The 17,664-nt window shown below is 46.7% G+C and overlaps 1 long non-coding RNA gene across 1 annotated transcript in view; it reads right to left on the reverse strand.

The window, feature by feature from the left end:
* Positions 1–947: 947 nt before the first annotated feature.
* Positions 948–17,664, reverse strand: part of LOC138520638 (uncharacterized) — a 40,155-nt gene continuing 23,438 nt past the window's right edge. The window contains exons 2-3 of the long non-coding RNA XR_011282829.1: positions 14,252–14,356; positions 948–2,268 (exon numbers count right to left, since the gene is read on the reverse strand). This is a non-coding gene — a long non-coding RNA (uncharacterized lncRNA). The remainder of the gene's footprint in view (positions 2,269–14,251; positions 14,357–17,664) is intronic.

Raw genomic sequence — 17,664 nt, forward strand, 5'->3', positions numbered from 1 at the left:
GACTATGGACAGTACATATGCTAGTGACACAGTCCTATCTATAGATACTCACTAGATCTGTTTTTAAACAGCACCGTCAGGATCTGCTCAAGGAATTCTGGTCAGGGATTCTGGTCAGGACAGACTGATGGGCACACCGGACTGGACTGGGTCGGATCTGCAATGGCTGTGGTCACAGCATGGCACAACTGGATTGGATCTTTTGGTTCTGGCAAAAATCATTTTATCAGGCAGCAGTGCAGCACAGCCTGTCTGTCTTTTGGTTCCCCTTAGGGGGTGGGATTCTGGAATTTAAGGCCTAGCTGAGAATGGTGCAGCTATGCAATGAGCCTTTCTGTTTGCCAAGTTTCTGGAGTCTGGAGCAAGGAAGATGGATGGTTCTCTAGCAGGGTGCTCTGCCAGAAATCGGTAAGTGGGTGAATCTGTCTGCGTCTTTTCCTGTCCTGAGCTGTCTCTATTTATGCTTATGATAAAGGGGAGTGTGTGCTGGTTTATCCTAAGTGCGCCCCCTTTCCAGGGATTGGTCAGGGTCTCCTCTCTTCCTTGATAGGAGGAGAAAACAGGGTTTCACCTTTATGATGTGGGTTTACAAGGCCTAGAGTCCACCCCTATCCTCTTGAACACAAAATCTACTTTTACTACAATACATATTTACATGTGTGCAATCTCTATAACAATCATATATACAGTTTACATATTTTGTGTAGCAGATACTCCTCCAAACCCTGTTGCTGTAAGATCTTGTGTCTGCTTTTTACTGAATTTTGCCCTTTTTGTCCGGAACACATTGTCCAATTTTGGAGCAAATTTCTACAAATGTGGGCATTGTATATGGGCATAAGCGTGTACAATTTCCTACTTTTGGCATAAATCCAATTGGTGTAAAACCATATTTTCCGCCATTTCTTCCCAGAACATATCACAGAGTTCTGGCGCCTCTTAAAACGTGCTGCCAAAAATTAGATTCACAAATCTGTTGTTTACATATTTTTCACAATTTTACACAGTTAATTATCAGTCTTTTTAAAATGTGCTTTTTGGTCTTTGTTAAGCAACGACTGGTTGTTTGTCCCCACCTCCTTCTTCTCCCTGCAGCTCAGAATCAGTCTCCTCCCAGTTCCTCCTGGCAGAGGCCATTTACAACCCTTCATAATTAGCATCTCCTTGAGCTGGAGGAAGTCCATTGTCCCCTTCCCACAGCAGCCCAAATTCTCCTCCCACCCTGTAATCATCACTTAGGTGTGATTTCCTGGTGGAGGGAAGCAGAAGGGAGAGGCCTGACCTCTGTGGGGGAAGCTGTTATACTGATTTGGCTGCTTTTAGTCAAGCTTACATTCAAATGTCATTCTGTTGCATTTATTTCTTGGTTTAAAACACACTTGAAATTTAAAAACAAGCAGCTATAACACTGATTCCAGATTCTAAACCATGGGATTAAACAGTTACATCCTAGGTTACTCTCAATAACAGGTCACTTAGCTTTCAGACATTAGATTTCAGTTGTATAAGTTTACAGTTTTAATACAGGCTTCTGACAGCTGTAATTCAGGTGCCTGAGGGTACTGCGCCCACATTTTGACAGATTTCACGGGCAGGCAACTTTTGTTGTGGATGTTTTTATGACAAATTCAGTTCACAATGATTTCTTGAACTTAGTGAATTGTAGCACACAGCAAGAATATTGAATGTTTGATGGTGTTTTGTACCGGCATTCTACAGTTTCAGCAACTAAGAAAAAGGATTTAAAAGCAAGATTTTGGATTTCTTACAGCAAAGCACCGCTTTTCCCTCTGTGCTTCATTTTTACTTGTTGTGAAGCCCAGTGACATGTTTCAGGAGTGGGATCTCTGTTCCACCACTGGCAACGTGCATGGTCAATTTGGCAGCCATTTTTTCATGTTACAAAGTGCGATTTTCAAAGGTTTTGGCGCGCGCAAGGGTTTTGCGGCCATTTTGATAATTCTGGCACCATCAGAACACAGGGATGCTGCATGGCAGAGTAAAAGTGGGGCAATACATCCTACAGAGCCCCCCCTGCCAACTTAAGTATGACCGCACATCAAGGGGAAGTCGGGAGATTGGGATGTTCATTCTTTCTTTTTGGTCCAAGTGGAAAAATGCGTCTGCTTCTCCCATCAGTGCTGGATCGACAGGTTCTCCTCGCTCGTTCTGGATGGGAGTATGGAGCGATATTCCGGGCTCTTTGGGTCTTTCTTCCTGGTCCCCGAGTGGTCCTCCTCGGTAATTCGAAGTCCTTGGTTTCCAATACTATGAGACAGAACAGAGCAGGGTTATGGACGTTTCCCCACCACTAATCATGTAGTGGCGCAGATGCATACATATAATATACTTTACAATTTTCCCCGCCTGTAATTACTACTGATTTTAACAGGTGGAATGGTTTTACAGTTGGAATTTTCTAGGGATCCGGAATATCCCCCTCTGGGTCTCCATTTGGCTCCTCTATTTGCCACAGAGTATGCCTGGGATGGCAACTCTTCAGCTGGTTGATGTGGACACACTTGTCTTCCCCTTCTGCCAAACTGCCCTTGGGGATGCAGATTTTGTAGGTGACTGGTGAGATTCTGTCTACAATTTCAAAAGGACCCTGCCAGCTAGGAAGAAATTTGCGCTGTTTGGCCTGGTTCCTTTGGAAACTGTACAAGTAGACAAGGTCTCCTACTTGGTATTCTTTTTAAGTTGTCTTAAGGTCATAGTGGGTCTTCATACTGTCAGAAGATCTTTCTAGATTCCGCTGAGCATAGGCAAAAGCATGTTGAAGGTGTTTTCTCAGATTCTCAACCTACTCATGAGTTGTGGAGGCATTTATCAAGGTCTGCTCTTGGGTTCCGTAGAGCAGATGCTGGGGAAGCACCATCCTTCGTCCACTCATCAGCTCAAACGGAGACATTTTTGTTGCAGAAGAAGGGGTAGATCGGATGGCCATCAGGACAAGAGGTAATCGAATGTCCCAACTTGGCCCAGAATTTGCCACAAACTTTTTTAATATGCTCACAATTGTCTTGTTGTATCTCTCAACTCCACCACTAGAGGCTATCCGTTAGGCAATGTGTAGTTTCATTTTGACCCCAAGTATCTCCCACAACGTTGTCATCACTTCACTAGTGAAGTGGCTACCTCGGTCTGACGCAATCCTTTGGGAGTAGTCCAAAACGCGAGAAGATGTGATTGATCATCAGGGCAGCTGCTGTTTCTGCCTTGCAATTTGGGGCCGGGAGACATTCCACCCATTTAGTGAACAAGCATGTTACGGTCAACATGTACTTGTTCACCCTAGAGGAGCGAATCAGGGGCCTGATGAAATTGACTTGTAAATCTGACCAAGGCAGGGTCATCCCGCTCTTTTGGAGGGGAGCAGAGTGTGTCAGTGATGTTGGCTGGAATTGTGCACACACAAGACACCCCTTCAAGTATTGGTTGAGGTCCTGCCCCATGTGTGGCCAGTATGCAACCTCTCGCAAGATTTCTAGTGTCGTATGAAACCCCCAATGACCGGCTGTGGCCGTATCATGGGCGTGACTTAGCATCAGGCTTCGGAATGAGGTAGGGACCACCCACTGGTCATGGCCAGCTATGGATCTCCTTACCAACAAACCGTCTTGGATTCGGAACATTTTTGGACATTTCATCAACACTCTGAGGTCCTCTTTCCCTATGTAATCGGTATCCGTCAGGGGAAAGTTCTAAGGGTCCTCAATGTGTTGATAAAACTTACCAATTATTGGATCCCCTTTTTGAGATGTAATCAAATCAGCCTCTGGGCTCTCCTTACTCCATTGTTCAGTTGAGAGTTCATTGTGAGCATTTGTCTGGGACCTAGTGATAGCAGTGACCTGGATTTCCCCCAACAGGGACTTGATCTCAAGTAGATCCCCTTGGATAGCTCTGGTTTTGGCCAGCTGAACAGCTAGGTAATTTCCAGTTTTGTCTGGTCCCTCTACTTTAGAATGACCCTTAATCTTTTTCCAGTAGATGGTCATCCCATTCGAGGTGACCAGATCATCAATATTTTGTATTAATTTCCCATGTTTCAATGGTTTGTTATTAGCACATAGCATGCCTCTGGTTTTCCAGTTAACCAGGTGCTCCACGAACCCATTCAGTACATAATCCGAATCAGTAATTATGACCAGTTCGTGGAGTTGTTGTTGGACAGCAGTGAGGATGGCTTGATGCACAGCCATCAGCTCTGCCACTTGACTACTTCAGGGACTGATTTTGTACCCAGTGGAGGGTTCTGGGGCATCATTCACCCATGCATTGCCTACGACGGCCACAAGTTCTTTTTCCCTGTTGTTGTCAACATGGTAGGAGCACCCATCCACATAAACAGTGGGCATTCCCTCACACTGGTCTTCTTCATAGACTTTGTGTGGGGAATTAAGGTATGCCTGCATGTTGTTCTTGATTTTAAGATTTTCGTCCTCGAGACATTTTTCTCTGGCACAATCATGCAAGTCAGCCAGACCTTGCGCGAGGGGACTCTTCTTGTTTTGGCCATATCTGACCTCCACAGGAAAGCCTTGCATTGACAGAATCCAGGAAGTAAATTGGGAATTACTCACATTTCTGGCCAGGATTCTGTCACTCTGAAGATATTGCAAATTGTGGTGTGGAGTCTCCACTATGATGTGTTCCCCCTGGATGAACGGGCGGTAATTCTTCAATGCCCACACCGTTGCCAGGAGTGCCTTCTCACAATCGTTGAATTTTTCCTCCACAGAGGATAAAGTCTTACTCGCATAGGAGATTACTTTATTGATCTTGTCATGCTTTTGATACAAGTATGTATTTGAGAACCCTGTCTCCAAGAAGAAATCCTTGTTTTTGACAGGGTAAGCTATGCAAGGCACTTGTGAGAGGCTGCTTTTGAGGTGTCTTACTGCCTCGGTTTGTTCTGGACCCCACTCCCACTGGACCCCCCTTCAAAAGATGGATCAGGGATCTTGTGATCTTTGCGTAGTCCTCAATGAACTTTCTGCTGTAATTAGTTAGTCCAAGGAGGCTCCTTAGTTCCCGCAGAGTTGTGGGGTCTTTCAATTTCTGGAGTGCTTCCACTTTCTTTTCCTGGGGACAGAGACCCTGAGGAGTTATCTCATGCCCCAAGAAATTGACACGGGTTCTGCACCACTGTGCCTTTTGAAATGAGAGTTTTGCTCCAGCAGCCCTCAACTGTGTCAGGACATAACGGATCTCCGCTATGTGTTCCTCCACAGTTGAGATTTTGACTAGAACATCAACTACATAGGCCAGGTTACCCCTTTCACCCAGGTCGGGCATGGCCTTGTGTAGAAAAATGTTGAATTCATTGCCGGAGTTGATGTTTCCGAAGGGAGTCCGGGTCCACGTGTACTGCTCCCCCCGAAGGTAAAAGCCAGCTTGTATTGGTCCTCCCTACTGACAGGTACAGTACAGTACCCATTGGTCAGGTCAATGGCAGTGAATACCTTTGACCCCTGGATCTGGGCCAGCCCTTGGTCAATATAGGGAAGAAGCCATCGGGACGTATGGAACCGTTTGTTGAGCTCCCTTAGGTCAGCACAGAGTCTCCACTGGCTGTTTGGTTTCAAAATCCCCAGCACCAGATTATTGAAGGTGCTGTGGAATGGACGAATTATCCAACGGGACTCATGGTTCTTAATTATTTCAGTAAAGGACTCCATTGATGCAAGAGGCAAGCGGTATTGCCTCACAAACACTGGAGTCATGCCAGGGACCGTGGAAATTGTTGTTGTGTGGATATCGATGCGACCACAGTCATATGAGTCCACCGCAAAGAGATCTTGAAAATCTAAGAAAACTTGTTTCAATTTTTGCTTTTGCTCCAGAGTCTCACAGGCGTCAGCTAGGTTGACTCTCTCTTCAATCATCTGCCTGAAGCCTGGAAAGACTTCTGGTTTGGCTATCTCAGCGGCCTCCCCCAGCTGGGTGGAGAAGTCGCTGGTCAAAGTGCAGATTTGGACTGATGGCTTCAGGTGGGGAAGGCAGTCCTCGTGGACTTGGAAGATCACCTCATCCCTCCTGAAGTCACAGGTCACATCTTCCTTGCCATAAGGGAAGGAAGAGTACAACAGGAAATTCCCCCCATGCCGGGTAAAGATCCTGTCTGGTGTTGTGTCATCATCGCTATCACTGTCAAAACAGTCATTGGGGATTGGTCCTAATAGCTCATTACCTAAATCTATGGAAAAATGTCAGACATCAACCGCCATTCCAATAATGGTGCCTGCGGCCAGAGTGATACTCTTTAGGTCATTGTTATCCACCTCTATTGGAAGGGTGTTGTGTTCTATTTTGACTAGTGGTGTTGGGTTTACCCCCAACCCTTGCTGTTGGAAATGAGCATTAAGATGGACATAGGCGTCAGGGTTTTTCAGTTTCTGTCCTCTTTTAATTTTTACTTCCAGTGAGAATTGTTGGGTCCGTTCTGGGATGGTGACTTCCTCTCCAATCTGAATTTCAACTGCATGTGGCAGCAATTGAGCTGACCAAAATGCTTTTTCTGGGTCATCAAAGTCCATGGGATTACCCGCTAATCGGGACCAGGTTTTGAAGTTTATTAGGTCCAAACTAATGGCAAAGTGATTGAGAATGTCCCTGCCTAAATAAAATGCACCAGGGACATCTCGTACGACCCAACAATTATGGACTATGCTCTTGTTGCCTATGGACATTTTGAGCATACACCTGCTAGGCAGGAGATGTTTGGAATTGGGTGTTTCCAGGTCCATTTCCCATTTGTCTAACAGTTTAAATGTGGGAATGGCTGGATCTTTTGGGAGTTTGCGGAACATGGCCTCACTGATGAAGCTCTGACAGTTGTTCACACATACTCGAGCGAGAACAGAGTCCTTCCCTTCATTTAAATGAATAGGGATGAACAAATGCTCTCCAATTTTCCGACTATCAGCCAAGCTTTTAGCTGATTTCTCATCTTTATGGACTATAGGAATGGGATTTTCTGATTGTGGATTGGTATAGAATTTCAGAGTGTTTTCTTCCAGTGTGGAATGCCACCTAGACTGGAAGGAAGGTTGATTTTCAGAAATAGAGAGGACTCCCCATCACCAGTTTGTTGTCCTACTGCAATTACTGTCACGTCTGGGATTGATTATTCTGGAAGTGAAATTCAATTTGGTCAGGTTTTTGTTCAACCATGTGGCATGTGCCGTTTAAACTAACATGGTTGACACTCTGTTTCAATTTTATTGGTCGGTTAGTCTGGGTCCAGAGGACCTTGTTTACACAATCTATGAGGGGAGACAACCTATGCAGGATGTCATTCCCTAGTAAACAAGGTGTGCCCTCTGGAGTCACAACTATGACCGAGTGCTTCAGCTTGTGTCGTCCAATTTTAATGTTCAAATCTGCAGACCCCTCAACGGGAATTTCCTTCCCGTCGAAGTTCTGAAGTTGTCTAGGAAGAGGGGTGAGAGGAATTTGGTATTTCTCCCCCCTTCCCGATTCAGTTGATCAAAGGCCCTTTTTGACAGAAGGATAGCTTGGGATCCAGTGTCCACCAGCACCAAAATTGTACATTGTCCCTGTATTTGGACCGGGGCATAAAATCTTCCCTCCTTTTCCTCAAGGGGGAAAAGATAATGCACATTTTTGGCCAAATGGTGGGTTAATTTCCTTGCTTTGGACACTGGCAGAGAGGTGATTTGGGCAGGATTCTGTTTGGGATCTTGGGAATCTGAAAATAAAATGTGACAGCTAGATATGGGTGAAGAGTTGGGCTCCCCTGGTTCTGATTCTGGGCTGCCCCCCCTTTTTGGAGGCAGTCACCAAGTTGGTTTGAAACAGGGGATTTTCATGCTGGTCATTCTGGGTACTGAACATGGGTGGTTCTAACTCGGTCCCCACATCTACCCAGTCTGGATTTGGATCTTTTGGGACCCATTTTTCTTTGGGAGGAGTTCCCCCATCCATGAAGGAGAAGATCATTTTCCCAGGATCCTCTGAGGATCCCTCTCCTTCAAACTAGAAGATTTGTACCTCCTCCTCAAAATGGGTCTTTTTGGACTCTTTATTTCTCCTACCCTCTGCTCCTTGGGTGGCAATATTTCTTGGCCAGGAGATTTTGGTTCTGGTTCCTGGGTTTCCAGGGGCTTTCCACAGGTGGGGAAGGAAGCTTCCTCCAAGGCCTTACGCCCCCCTTCTCCTTGTGCCTCCTCCCTGGGACCCGGTGGTTTGTCGGGGTTCTTCACACGTCATAGTTCCGGAGCACCAGACCCTGGATTCGAGGAGTTCTGAGCCGCCATGCTCATCTGAGGGTTCTGTTGAGCCCTCAGCATGCGACCCAGATCCTGTGCCATGTTCTGGACCTGGTGCTCTAGTTTTAACACCCGCTCTGGCTGGTACGGGGTCCTCAAATCTACCCTGGGTTGATCCCGAGAGGGGTAACTATCCCTTCTCGCAAAATACCCCTGGTTAGGATAGTTCGGGTACCCCTCCACTCTTGGCCTCCCCTCTCCCGGATTGGGCTGTCTGGGCTCAGGAAGGTGGGGAAAGAAGGATGGGTTGTTTTTGGGGTTGAAATTTGGTGGGACCTAGGAAAGAAATTTGGTCCGGCATTTGGGGGATTACTGCCCTCCCGGGGGAAGTGAGGAGGGAAGTTCCCCGGGTTTTCTGCTGTCTGGTTGGATCCCCCTCCTTGGGCTGGAAGAATCCACACATAACCGAGGATGGGTCTATTTCCCTTGTAGCGTAGGCTGATGTAGTCAGGGGAGTTAGGGGTCCCATTTGTTGGGTTGCCTCCCTGGCTCCCTGTTTGTGATTGGCCAGAGGGCCTTCTGGGTTTGGGGTTGTTTGGATTCTGTGTGGGAAGGTTTTTAGGCCCCCCCATGTCCAGATATTAAATGGGGGCGACCTTCACCTCCGCCACCTTAGACGCAGCAGTGGTGTTAGTTGTTTTGGGGTTTTTGGTACTATTTTTATTTTCCAATGGCTTCTGCACCTCATAGATGCGTGTTGAATGACCCAGTCTAGTGATCTTTTCTCGTGAAAGCCCCTCACTAGCTGGGTCATCATATACTTAGGGAGAGCATGAAAGAAGGTGTTTACAAATTCTTTACTGTCAGTGCGCACCCTTCTAGTGGTCTGCGCAAAGGCACGTTTTAATTCCTGAACAAATTCTTGTGGGGCCTGGTCTTCCCCACATTGTAAGTTATAGGTTGCCTTGCGAGCCTCTTGAGGATTCCTATGAATGGAAAAATGTTTCAGGGTGGCCGCCCTATAGGTGGACCATCTGGAATGATTCTGATCCTCCAGCCCCGCAAAGAAGCTGGAGTATTCAGGAGAAAATGTCCACTTTACATATTGAATACAGCTTTAGCTGTCCTTCAGATGGAAAGTTTCCATCATCTGTTCAAACAGCTCAAGGTGCTCGCAAACCAAATATTTTGCATTCTTGTGGTAGGGCATAATGACGCTCCTAATGGCTTTTATTTGTTTCAGGGGATCCTTGAGCAAAGCCCTCTTAACTTTGTTGGCTTTTTTAGTTCTGGTCACCCTGGCCCACTCATCCTCTGACTCAGAGGCACTGCTACCAGAGGTGGCTGTCTGGTCTTCTAGGCTCTCCCGGATTCCGCAAGTTTGGGAATGGCTGGCAGAATGTGGTGGCCAGGTTTCTTGGGACCTGTGGCGCTCAGAAGAGTCTTCTGACTCTTCCTTGCTCCCAGGATTGGCTGAGTGCCCCCCACCCACCCTGTCCTAACTGGGAAGAGGTTTTCAGTATGCTCTTAGTGGGCCTACTCTCATAGAATTCCCCACCAAATGTTAACGTCTGATCTCTGGGTAAGTTATATTTCTGAGGATCCATTTCTCTGATCTTCCCCTCACTGGAGTCTTCCTGATCAGAGAAGATGGCCCTAGCACTTGGGAACCCATACACAGATGCACGCCCATCTATTTCTGGGAGACGCTGACCTATTAGCCCCATATTCCTAATTGGGTTGAAGTCTACCATCCCCGTGGTCCTTGGCTCATGTGAGCCAGCGAACATGGGGGTGGCAGAGTCCATGGAATTGAAGAGATTGAAGTCTCTGGTGCCAGGGTTCCTGAGGTTATGCTCAGGGGTTTCCCTCTCCCAGCGGACCACATCTCTCTCAGCCCCTACTCCCTGCTGGCATGCAAGAATCTGACCCTTTTGTTCTTCTATTAAGGCCTTACTGGTATCTATTAATTGTTCCTGCATGGCTACCTATCTATGGAGCCTGTCATTTTTCTCACAGAGAGCCTCATTGCCTCTCTGGGCTTCCTGTCTAATTTTGGAGTATTGGGCCAATTTCTGATGCAGGAGGGTCGCCTCCTGAGTCTGATCCTTCCTAGCATGGTCATTCTTTGCCAGAGCATCTTCCACCCTACTTGTGTGCTCTAACAGCTTTTCATAGTCCCTTTTGAGATCACCCAGTCCCTGAAGGGCCAGGTAATTTTCTTCCACCTTGGTTTTTAAATAGTTGACTTCCTGGCCTAAGGCGTCCCTTTCCTGAATTAGAGTACCCCTCTTTGCAGCCAGTTCGTCCCCCTGTTTTTGAATGCACCAGCTTTCTGGCGCTCTTCATCAAATTCTGTTTGAGATTCAAGGTCTTTGAGAATTAATTTATTATTTTCCTCTTTTAAGGATTCTAGGTGGTTTTGCAGGGTGACTATCTGGTCTGCACAGACTCTATTATAGTTCAATTGCTGCTCCAGCTTTTGTTGGCTCTGTAATAGAGAATCCAATCTTTCCTGACTCTCTTTTTGCAGTTTCAGTACTTTGCTATCCTGCTCTACAATCTCTTGCTGCAAGAGATCCAGATCTTCCTTTACTTTGGTCAGGTACTGTCTGGTTTTATTCTCTGATTCTTGGCTCTGTTGTAGCCTTTGCTCTGCAGAGTCCAAATCAGTTTGAGTTTTTTCTAGGGAATGTACTTGCCTCTTTGCCAGATCTAGGTTTTCGGCATATTTTTCCTGTATTTCCCCAATGTAGAGGTACAGGTACGCCGCTATTTTGGCAATTGTACATTGCTCTTCTTTTACCCTTGGAGCCATATATAGTTCACTAAGTGCCTTATGTAATGGACCCTGGTCCTGCCATGTATCTAATCCTGTGGCAGTGGCTTGTTTGATTTCCTGCAGCCAAACATTCTGATCCTGCTCTGTCCATTCACCCCTGACAGTTTGTGCAGTGGGTGTTCTTTTGCCATATTAATTTCCACTGGGGTCGCCATTCCGGAAATATTAATTTCCTTCTGACTTATATCAGAGTTATTTTTACCTTTGCAAAACAGGCCCAATTCCTTTGAGTGTTTCTATTGAAGGGTGTTTTTACAGTGTAGCACAGTGTGGTAGCCCAACAAGGTGTATGTACCCCGTCAGTTAGCACACTGTGTTAGACTGTCACAAGTGGTATGTCTAATTCAGGATCTCGTGACAATCCCCCCATATGTAAGTGATTTCAATCCGGCACTTCACCTAAGTCAACGCCTAGCGTGTAATGCACAACTGAAATCCTTATTTATTTGTGTCTAAAAGTTATTTTATTCTGAACGATGTACCAGTCATATCACACCCCTCTCCTGGAACCCACCTCCCCCCCCCCCGGTCACACTGAACCAGGAATCACGCTGGTTTGCAAAGTTAAAATATTTATTTATGTAGTTAGTTACAAATAGGGCTGTACCGAATAGCATATTTAGTATTCGGCCGGATACCGAATAGTTTGTCAACTATTCGGCCGGAGCCGAATAGTGAGCCTAATAGTTTTTTTTTTTTAGGCAAACATATTCTAGGGCATAAAAAATCAGCATTTCAATGAATAAACTAAGGAGGCATTCTATTGCATGGGTACATATTTATTAATTGGACACATCTCTGTAAGCTTATGACAAAAGACAAAGAAAAAAAACAAAAGTTACGGGAAAAGCCCTCACTCTTAGTAAGAGTAACCTGTTAGGGGAAGGTTGTATTTTAGGAAAACAAGCCTTTCAACATTTTCAGCTAAGAGGCTACTTCTGTGTTCGGAATAAATATCTCCAGCTGAACTGAACACTCTCTCGCTGTCCACACTGGTAGGAGGAGGTGCCAAGTACACACGCGCAACTTTTGCCAACCCTGGAAACCGAACACTGTTCATGTCCCACCACTCCAGCGGGTTTGCAGTTTTAGGGAGCAGCGGCTCTCTCAAAAAGACAGTGAGCTCAGTGTCCAGGGAACTTATGGACTGACTCACACCAGCCGTGGACTGCTCAACAACACTGTCCCAGAATGCCCATATGCCACATGGTGGAACGCTCTTCTTGGGTGGTGGCTCATCCTCTTGTGGGTCAGGGTCTGCAGGTTGCCCCTCAGGAGGGGAGGACTGCTCACAGAGGGCTAAGGCAGTAGAGTGCATAGAACATTTCACATTGTTGGCCACAACATCATTGCTGAAAAATGTTAATTTGAACCGCGGATCGATGCCTGTTGCCACACAGTAGATAGATATAGCCTCAATGTCTTTGAATTTTGCCTCTACAGCCTTCAATAACTCTGCTTTCACTAGCTTCACACCAGTGTCCCTAACCTCGCCAGAGCTCAGGTAGGCCCTTAAAGCTTTCACAGCAGGAACCACCAAGGAGATGCTTGATGCATGAGAGCAAATCTCCTTTGTGAGCTCTGCAAAGGGTGCCAACAAAGATAAAACATTTTCTGCCAAAAGCCACTGGCAGGCAGAAAGATTTGACACTTTATCGTCCTCCGCACAGTACAAACTTACTGGCCGCCTCTGCCCTACCAGTCGCCCTAGCATCAAAAAGGACGAGTTACACCATGTAGATACATCTTGAATCAACTCAGCAATTCAGGCAGCCCTAGATCTTTTTGCAGTGCGTGCAGGCGGGACGTGGCCGAACTAGAATGTTTGAAGTGGCCTACAAGTTTCCTTGCATGTGCCATCATGCCTGACACAGATCTTTGCACAAAAAGGCCATCATGGATGCAAAGCTGTAGGGTGTGAGCAAAACACCCCACACTAGCTAGGTCTGCTTCTCTGAAGGCCTTGCACATGTTAGAGGCATTATCCCGAAGAATGAAGTGCACTTTGGAATGGCTAATTTGCCACCTTTCTAGCATTTCTTGAAATGCTAATCCTATTTTGGCACCAGTATGGCTTCCGCCAAAAGCCTCGCACTGCAACAAAACTCCATGCCTTTTCATGTTGCTGGCCAGCCAATGCCCTGTTAAGCTCATAAAAGATTTCACAGTGTTATCAGATGTCCAAATGTCCACAGTAAATGCAATTTTCTCAGCCCTCTGAACCTCTGAAGCAATAAACTGGCTCACTTTCTCATACAGGTCGGGGATGATGCGTGTTGAAAAATATTTACGTGATGGTACCTTGTACCTAGGCTCCAATTTATGGAGTAAACGCACAAAACCGACATCCTCAACAACAGAAAATGGTTGCAAGTCTAGCGCTATCATTTCGCCAATACTGCGATGCACTGCATGTGCGGAAGGGCTGTCCATAGGCCACGCTTGTTTTTTGTCCAGACAATCTTTAATGGACAGCTGTGACAATGCCCTCTTGCACTTTGCGGGAGACACATTGCTATTGATTCTCCCAACAACTGCCTCTTTTTTCCTTTCATATTGGACATATTCATTGTGATGTTTGGACCTCAGATGGTTGGTCAGTGCTGATGTGCTGCACTGTCTCGAGTTTGCAGATCCACGAGACAAATCCGCAAGGCACACAGAACACAGTGCCTTGGAGTTATCGTCCATTTTTATGGTAAAGTAATCCCACACAGGGCTGGTTTTCTCCTTGGTGCTACTCATGCCGACAACGAAGGGGGTTCTGCAGCTCTGGGCGAGGGATAGGGTTTCTGCTGGGTACGTCTCCTAGATGTTGCTTGTGGGCCTTTAGGTAAATCAGAAGCTCGTACTAGTGACAAAGAAATGTAAAGCAAAAGTCAAACTTAATTTTTTGGCAGGGCAGTACTGCATGATGGCTCTGGGCTCTGAAGTGGTATCGGGGTTCCCTTTAAAAAAGTTTTTGAAAAAACCTTTTATCAAAAATAACTATGTAAAAAAACAAAATATGAACGACAAAAACCTCACTTGAAATTGCCAGGAGTTGGAGTCATTATGTACATCCATTGACGGCAGCAAGCATAATATAGCAGTCTTTCATTTATTCAGGCATATGAGTGTTAACCTCCCACCGCAAGCTTACAATGAATAGTAAAACCCCCATAGTACTCACCAGGATTGTAGGCACTAAGCAGGCATCTGCATCTAGGTGGTGTAAGTCCGTCTCAGGGGTGAGCTTCCTTGGTAGGAGCTGTGTCTTTTCTGGGCTGTGGTATAACTAAAGTAAAGAAAAGGATGATGTTACTGCTAGACAAGTGTTGCAGGATTAAGAAAATGCACAATTTTTCTACTCATCACATTTTGTCACAACAAGTCTACAAGAACAAATACATGGCCCAGGACAACTGGATCATAAGATCAAGAAACTATGGCCTAAAAGGAACAAACTATGAGACTCTTTGGGACGCAGAAGTCCATCACAGCCAGCGGGACTGAGATCCACTCATAAAATATTTCAGACACAGAACTCTATGGAGGGCAAGGCTAAAAGCAACCCTGGGGGCTGCTCCAGCAGGGACATCATGGCACAATGGAGGGGGTGGGGGAACATGGGAGAACATTGCGGGACAACAGTGGGGGTGGGGGTAAATGGCAGAACATTGCGGGACAACAGTGGGGGTGGGCGGGAACATGGGAGATCATCATGGGACAATTGAGGGGTGGGGGTGAATGGGAGTACATTGCTGGTCAACTGTGGGGGTGGGGGAACATGGGAGAACATTGCGGGACAACAGTGGGGGTGGGGGTAAATGGCAGAACATTGCGGGACAACAGTGGGGGTGGCCGGAAACATGGGAGATCATCATGGGACAATTGAGGGGTGGGGGTAAATGGGAGTACATTGCGGGACAACAGTGGGGGTGGGGGTAAATGGCAGAACATTGCAGGACAACAGTGGGGGTGGGCGGGAACATGGGAGATCATCATGGGACAATTGAGGGGTGGGGGTAAATGGGATTACATTGCTGGACAACTGTGGGGGTGGGGGGAACATTGGAGAACATTGCGGGTGGGGAGGGAACATGGCACCCCTGCTGCCTGACCATGATGAGGGGGCACATTTGAAAGCGAGGCCGCCGGGGTGGCTTCAGTGCCCCGGCGGCCTCATGAGTCTGGGGGGGTGCTCCTGTAGGAGCGGCCCCCCAATGCAAAACAAATGTCGGGCCACCGGCTTTGCACCGGTGGCCCGACCAGCATACCTGCAATTACTGCGGTGAGACCGCGGGGGTGCAGGGCACCCCCGCGGCCTCACCGTGATGAGGGGGAATGGGGGGCACATTAGAAATCGAGGCCGCCGGGGTCGGCAAAGTGCCCCGGCGGCCACATAACTCTGGGGGGAGCCGCGGCCCCCCTATGCAATACAATGTTGGGCCACCGGCTTTGGCCCGGTGGCCTGACAAACACAACATTATTGCGGTGAGGCCGCAGGGGTTCCCTGTGGCCCCGCAGCCTCACCGTGCTCAAGGGGCGAGGAGGGTCACATTTCACAGCGAGGCCGCCGGGGTCGGCAAAGTGCACCGGCGGCCTCATGAGTCTGGGGGGGGCCCAGTAAAAATAAATGCAAAATAAATGTCGGGCCACCGGCTTTGCACCGGTGGCCCAACCAGCATACCTGCAATTACTGCGGTGAGACTGCGGGGGTGCATGGCACCCCCGCGGCCTCACCGTGATGAGGCCGATGGCAGGGGGGTCACTTCCCTGGTGATTTCTCTGGGTCCGGGTGCTGGCATCTGCTGGAGCCCGTCTGTTGGCATAGGAAGCGAGGGAAGGGAAGAACTGTTCCCTTCCCTTGCTTCCTATTTCAACACGTTAGGCTGGTTCCTCTGTGGTCAGACTGCAGAAGCCAATAGGCAAACAGCTTGTTTGGCTTCTGCAGCCTGAACACTGTCAAACTTTCTATGATTGGCTGTCATCTCCCAAACAGGGAGAGGGCAGCTAATCATAGAAAGTGGACTTCGGCTTCGAGTCCCTAAACAGAAACTATTCTGCCGAAGCCGGATAGCTGTATTTCAGCCGAACTTCGGCAGAATAGGGACTCGAAGCCGAAGTTCGGTACAGCCCTAGTTACAAATTAATCACACTATGTTTAATGGGTATACAATAATCACCAATGGGGTGATTTAACACTAACAATCTCTTTAATCACAATGAGTAAAAATGAGCAAAAACAATTCAGCACAGAAAGAATACTTTTGTGTGTGTGTTCAAATCAAATAGCAATGTGGTTACTATTTCCCCCAGCACACCCCTCAACCCCCCAATAGACAATGTAAGAGATAGAAGCAGAGAGCAGGTATTCAGGAATGGCAGAATTCAAACAAAATAACTATCCCAATTCCCCCCTGCAAACACAAGAGAAAAACAGAATTGATTGGCAAGCTGTCAAAATGTTTTTTTAAAGTTATCTAGAGAATGGATTGGGTAAAACACTAAATATGGGCTAAATTGCTGAAATTGTTTAAATTTTTATGGAGCCGCTTTGGATTGTTCCACATAAACACTAGCAATGATTTAATACTAAGAAGCAATGTGAAATCTTAAAACTAAGGTCGGAAGCAATCAAAAACTGTTTTACACGTGTTAGAAATTTCCTAAACGAAAATTTGCGGCAAACTTTTCCGTGCGCAATCATCACGATTACGGGAGAACTATATGGATTTGGAATTTTCTAGATGCAAATTAAAGCTGTGGATGTTAGCTGTTAGCTACAGGCATAAGTTGAAACTTTGTTTCTAGCATAAAAACGGAAGAAGTTATGGACGTTTTAGTGGAGGTCGTTTTTCTGAGACAGGCGCAAGAATGGGAAAACAGGAACCCACTTTTAAAAGACAAATGGATTTCTTACACTAGGGGATGACTATGAAGAAACAAATACCACACGGAAGCACAGCCACTGGATCAGGGTGACTGCCTGCCGAGGAGCTCGCCTTCTTAAGATGAAATATATCAGCGCAAAGATAGTTTTAACAATACTAGTACAGGAGGAAGATCGGAGGGATAAGATAGAGAGTTTAGACAATTCAAAAATACTCCTAACAATGCAGGTTCTGAAAACAAGATAGGATGGATTTAGGATAGGGATTGACTATGGACACTACATATGCTAGTGACACAGTCTTATCTATAGATACTCACTAGATCTGTTTTTAAAGAGGACCGTCAGGATCTGGTCAAGGAATTCTGGTCAGGGATTCTGGTCAGGACAGACTGCTAGGCACACCGGACTGGACTGGGTCGGATCTGCAATGGCTCTGGTCACAGCACGGCACAACTGGATTGGATCTTTTGGTTCTGGTAATAATTCTTTTATCAGGCAGCAGTACAGCACAGCCTGGCTGTCTTTTGGTTCCCCTTAAGTGGTGGGATTCTAAAATTTAAGGCCTAGCTGAGAATGGTTCAGCTATGCATTGGGCCTTTCTGTTTGCCAAGTTTCTGGAGTCTGGAGCAAGGAAGATGGATGGTTCTCTAGCAGGGTGTTCTGCCAGCAATCGGTTAGTGGGTGAATCTGTCTGTGTCTTTTCCTGT

The sequence above is a fragment of the Ambystoma mexicanum genome, chromosome 13, assembly GCF_040938575.1.
Source record: "Ambystoma mexicanum isolate Mex_15411 chromosome 13, UKY_AmexF1_1, whole genome shotgun sequence".
In the NCBI taxonomy this organism is placed as follows: domain Eukaryota; kingdom Metazoa; phylum Chordata; class Amphibia; order Caudata; family Ambystomatidae; genus Ambystoma; species Ambystoma mexicanum.